Source organism: Anolis carolinensis, chromosome 2 (genome assembly GCF_035594765.1).
Source record: "Anolis carolinensis isolate JA03-04 chromosome 2, rAnoCar3.1.pri, whole genome shotgun sequence".
NCBI classification, from domain to species: Eukaryota; Metazoa; Chordata; class Lepidosauria; order Squamata; family Dactyloidae; genus Anolis; species Anolis carolinensis.
This window is the reverse complement of record NC_085842.1, coordinates 16,282,782-16,288,418: the sequence shown is the minus strand read 5'-3', so window position 1 is coordinate 16,288,418 and position 5,637 is coordinate 16,282,782. Positions and strand designations below refer to the sequence as shown.

The 5,637-nt window shown below is 41.5% G+C and overlaps 1 long non-coding RNA gene across 1 annotated transcript; it reads right to left on the bottom strand.

The window, feature by feature from the left end:
• Nucleotides 1–1,172: 1,172 nt before the first annotated feature.
• Nucleotides 1,173–3,767, bottom strand: LOC103280109 (uncharacterized). The gene is made up of 2 exons (XR_507177.3): nt 3,510–3,767; nt 1,173–2,137 (listed from the first exon to the last, which is right to left on the bottom strand). It is a non-coding gene; the product is annotated as an uncharacterized LOC103280109 (long non-coding RNA).
• Between the last annotated feature and the right edge of the window lie 1,870 nt (nt 3,768–5,637).

Sequence of the window (5,637 nt, the reverse complement as noted above, 5' to 3'; positions counted from 1 at the left end):
TTATCTCAGGAATGGGCAAACTTCGACCCTCCAGGTGTTTTGGACTTCAACTCCTACAATTCCTAACAGCCAGTAGACACATAGCAGTGTTTGAAGACTGTTCGTGGATCGACATTCACCCAATATACTGGGGTTGATCCATTTTTCCCTGGATGCAAGTACAGTAGAGTCTCACTTATCCAACACTCGCTTATCCAACATTCTGGATTAGCCAACGCATTTTTGTAGTCAATGTTTTCAATATATTGTGATATTTTGGTGCTAAATTCGTAAACACAGTAATTGCTACATAGTATTACTGCATATTGAACTACTTTTTCTGTCCAATTTGTTGTATCACATGATGTTTTGGTGCTTAATTTGTAAAATCATAACTTAATTTGATGTTTAATAGGCTTCTCTTTAATCTCTCCTTGTTATCCAACATATTCGCTTATCCAACATTCTGCCGGCCCGTTTATGTTGGATAAGTGAGACTCTACTGTAAGTGAAATTGTGGATACAGGCTCTGCTGTAATGGGAGTCTTACTGTATAGTCTGTCCTCCATATCCACACATTCTTCATCCATGGATTCCGCCATCCACGGCTTAAAAATATAGGCTGGTTTATTTAAAATTAGCAGAAAGATTGGCCTCTAACAACTTGTACTATTAAAGACAGAGTCTGGAAGCAGTTAAATGCATTTCGTTGAATATAAGTTGATAATATTTCAGAATATATGTAAATATCTTATTTCATGTCAGAACCAATGTATGTATATGTGGTTAAGAAAACAATGAGTAGACAATGAAGATGATAGGAAGTGAGAAGACGATTCTGAAGGCGTTCAAAGAATAGAGTGCTGTTTATATTGATAGCGTATGGAGTGTTTAGTCAAAGATTTGTTTATTGTATAATTAATTAAAAAATTAAAAAGGAAATATTCAAAGAAAACTGAAAAATAAGCATTTTGTACAAAGGAACATCCATGGATTTTGCCATCCGCGGACGAGCGATAACCAAACTTAGTGGATACCGGGGGGTCCATTGAATATAGCAGTGATTTCAAACTGGAGATAAGATACCATTGTTTAATACACTTTGGTTTCCTTGGAATTATGATTGAAATACCCTGAAGGAACCACTCTCCCATCCAATCTTATTAAATCCATAGAGAATAAGAGAGGCATGATATTTTTCATAAATATTTATTGTTGGTTAATAAATATAAGGAGCATAGTTTCAGGAACAAATGGAGTTGGACAGACACATTTAGTCTCATCAATGGACTGTGGTCTCTACTATGGAATTAAGTTTCAATTAATTTCGTAAAATGTATGTTCTGTCTATAGGTTTGAGCGAGTCTTCTAATAGCTGTTACGGAAATTCATTAGATGCAAATGTTGATTTCGCTATGTCCAATTACGACTTTTTTTTTGGAAGAGGAGGCAGAGTTGTTATTTGTTTGCATTCATTTTGTACATACTATATTCATGAGTTCTTAAACTATCTTGAGTGCCAACAATCTGTCTATCAATAGAAACTGGGTCTTTGTATTAAAACAAAAGATATTTTACATGTTTCACAGTGTTAGATGAACCATGGTACGATGTTTACTGCTTTCAATCACCATTGAAAACAACACTTGAATTTTAGGGATTTAAAAAACTTAACCTCCCTGCTTTAGATATCATTCAGATGGCATTTCCAATTAGATTTGATATCTGTTACTCAGGATTCAGCTGGTAACCAGTCCTTGTGTGCCTCTCTGTTCATACCATTATTTCTTTATCTCTAAATAATTATCTATTATGTTTCCCAAACTGACATTTCAGAAATAGTTTTGATGGGAAGGAACTAGCTATTTCTCTGCCAGAAACTCCAGAGGAACTCCAGGAGCACCAGGTCCAGCATCTCCGCCTTTGTATGTTCCTCAGGCTTCAGCCACAGGCGGCAGAGAGAGTGGAGGCGGCTGCACACCTCTCGGGGACCCATAGCTTCGTCATAGCAGAACCACCTGAAGTGCTGTAGCTGGACGTCCACTTTGAACACCTCCTCCAAGAAGGTCTTCTGTGTGGTCCTTCCTAGGAGGGCCATGTTTTTCCTTAGGATCATTGGAGTCTTGTTCCATCTCTGATCAGTGCTCATGGGTATATTCTAAAATAATAATAATAATAAATAATATACTTTATTTATACAGTATTCACCTCTATCTCCCCGAGGGGACTCAACGCGGATTACAGGAACATATATGGCAAACATTCAGTGCCGTTATACAACTGACAAAGACAGACAGTACATAAACAGAGGCAAGGCTTCCCTCTTTTCATCTCCCACATCCAGCTATGTTTGACTCAGCCATGGGGAGGTGCTGTTGTTTCATTTTCCACGCCGAGGAGCCTGTTGTCTATGCACGCCTTTCCTGGTTGGATTTTTGCCTGGATATTTTCCAGGGCACTTTTTTACCTCCCCACCAAAGTGGTATGTATTTATCTACTTACATTGCTGTTTTTGAACTGCAAGGTAAGCAGAGGCTGCGCTGACAGTGGGAGCTCACCCCAATCTGGGGTTGAACTGCCAACCTTCCAGTCAGCAGCATCTTCTACAGCTGGAGGTTTAACCTGCTATGCTAGCCTGGCCCTAGAGTTATAAAACTCTACCTCATTACTTCTGATCCATATGAAGGAAAATCCCCATAACTTCTAGCCTTTCCTCCTAGGGAGATGGAGAGAATTATGTGCATGCCCATGATGTATGCACATGGGCGCCTCTTCTGATAAACATATGGAGGTAAATATAGGGGTAGTCATTGCCTCTGAAAAAGCCTTTTGAATTTTGGATATCAAAATATGGAGGCAGTCCATATGACTTCAACTCTCCCTCTTTTGTTATATTCTGCTGGCAGGCAAACATTATTATCAGGGATCCCAAGGCACGCAGATTCCACAGGATATTCTGTGAATCTCCAATTATGAACAGACTTGAGTTTATCCTGGCAGAACCCGAAAGAAGCATCAGTATCTTCTACTTTCTGTCATGGCAAAAAAAGCACCAAAGTCCCAACACCAAAGTTGATTTTCTGTCTAGACATTCCAGGGACAGACTCTTAAGAATCTCTCTTCTTTCACCAATCAGAGAAGGATATGGTTCCCAAGTAGTTCCTCCCTGTCTGATATACACCCTATGTCTCCTTCCCCCATATGCCTCTTTCCCATTCGCTTGGGTTTCTATCTGCAGGAGGAGACCTTGGGGTCCAGGTGCAGCTTAGATTGGAGAAAACATTGCTCTTTCCATCTTTTTAAAGAAGTGGATCCTTTCTGTCCTGAAAATGAGGGTCTGCCGGTGCTGTTGTTGACAGCATTCAAGAAGTCCACCTTCCCATAATTGCCAACCACAGTTTCTGAGGTTCTTTGGCTGCTCTTCCTATCATTCCTCACTATTGGCTAAGGCTGCCAACAAGGTGCCACCCAAAAGCATCTGGACTGATGTGATTCTTACTTGCTCAAGAAGCGGGAAGGGATCCACTCACCAGATCTGCCTGGATGTCAATTGGTAGAGTGCTCTCTCCATTCACTACTTAGAAAGGGGTCTGGAAGAATCACACAAATAGCAGAAGGAGGAAGAGGAGGACCCTTGAGTGTGAAGCCTTTCTAGGAACCTTCTTCTATCAATTTAACCCTTGGAAGGGCTGAACAGAAATCTCACCCTGGAAATATAAGGGGTCAGTCTTTCCTTGGCTTTAATGCCCCTCCCTCAAGGCATGCCAGGACCTACTGGTTTGAAGTGTGTGTGTGTATGTATAATGTATTTCTCCGATTGTTGGCCACCACTGATTGTAAGATGCACTCTAATTTCAGTACCACCACCAACAAAAATGCATAAGATACACCTGTGATATGAAGACACAGCCCATTTTAGAGATGTCTAACTAGGGAGAAAAAGTGTATTGCAAAATTGAAGACATGCTTCAGTTTTATATGTATGCTAGCTTGGGGACCCAGTAATGCCTGGGTTATTTGAAAGAAGAATTGTTTGTTTTTGGATGTTAGGTATTCTCAGTTTGGTGTGGGTGAATTATAGTTCCCAGAATTGTGGGTTAATCCTCCCCAAACCCCGCCAGTATTCAAAGTTGGCTATTTTTGGTCTATGCACCAAGTTTGGTCCAGATATGTCATCATCTGGCTGCAGTGCTCTCTTGTCATTTCCCCAATGACAAATGTTTAGGCTTGTAAAACCCTTAGGTCAGTATGCTGACATGGATTTGATGCATAGGGAAATATGGAAGGCCGTTAGTTGTGTGAGCCTGGTCCACACTATCCCTAATACCAAAGTGGAGCAGAAGTCGCTCCTGCAAATCCACATCATATCCAAAGATGTTTGGTCTTTTGCACAGAGTAAGCCAGGGTGAAGCAGGTTAACTGCACATTAAGTAGAGTTGGGGAGTGCTATAGAGCAGTGATTCCCAACCTTTTTTTTTTAACCAGGGACCACTTTGATGAGAGACCACTTTGACCAAAAACCACTTTGACTGGGGACCACTCTCCAATTAATACCAAAAGGATTACAAATCAACGTATTGTTGAAGGTTTGAATTGTTAGGGATTCCTCTTCTTCAGAAGAGGAGGGGGAGCAGGAAAGCGTTCATGAATCTGAAGGTGAGTTGGAATCTGAGGAGGAGATTTTGCAAGTACCCACTTTTCAGGAGAGGTGAAAGGAAACGGAGCAGAGAAGTCGTTCAACTAGAATAGCTGCCAGAAATGCAGCTGAGTAATTAGGAACTGCCCTAGCAGCTGGGAGGGGACTCGGGGCTATAAAGCAGAAGCAGGTGCAGCCAGCTCTTGTTGGTAACAAGCTGACTCTTCGCTCCCCTTGTGCCTGCTTCAAGTCTGCACCTGGGAAACTGCTCCTAAGGATTTATTGCTGTTTCTTTTTCTGAAGTAAGACTGCTATTTGATTTGGGAATTTATCAGAGACTAAGAACTTTGTTTACCCTAAGACTTCCTTGCTTCCTTTTTCCATTATTCCACCGAGTATGCTGTACTTTCTGTTTTGCTGAAGTAAAGCAGTTTTCATTTACTACAGTGTTTTAAGGCTGTTCTTGAAAGACAAAACAGGACAGGAATCACTGGGTTGTTGTGAAGCTTTCATGGCCGGGATCACAGGGTTGTTTGTTTTTTGGGCTGTATGGCCATGTTCCAGAAGCTTTATCTCCTGACGTTTCACCCACATCTGTGGCAGGCATCCTCAGAGGCTGTGAGGTATGTTGGAAACAAGGCAACATACCTCACAATCTCCGAGGATGCCTGCTACAGATGTGTGTGAAACGTCAGGAGGGAAACTTCTGGAACATGGCCATACAGCCCAAAAGACTCACAGCGGGCCAGATTACGAATCAGATTTTGGTCAACTTTAGATTCGGTTTGGTTATTTGGGGTGCCGATTCAGAAAATTGCATTGGCTAGACCACATCAGCTCTAGTTTCTGATACAGAACATGCCATCCAGTAGTTGCCATCTGCTCACCCACAGAAAACTATATTTAATAATCTAAAGTTGACTTTCCCCGCATGTCTCGCGGACCTTATTTTAGGTCTCATGGTCCACAGGTTGGAAACCACTGCTCACTTAAGTTCTAGAGGACCCTGGATTTTGGGAAGA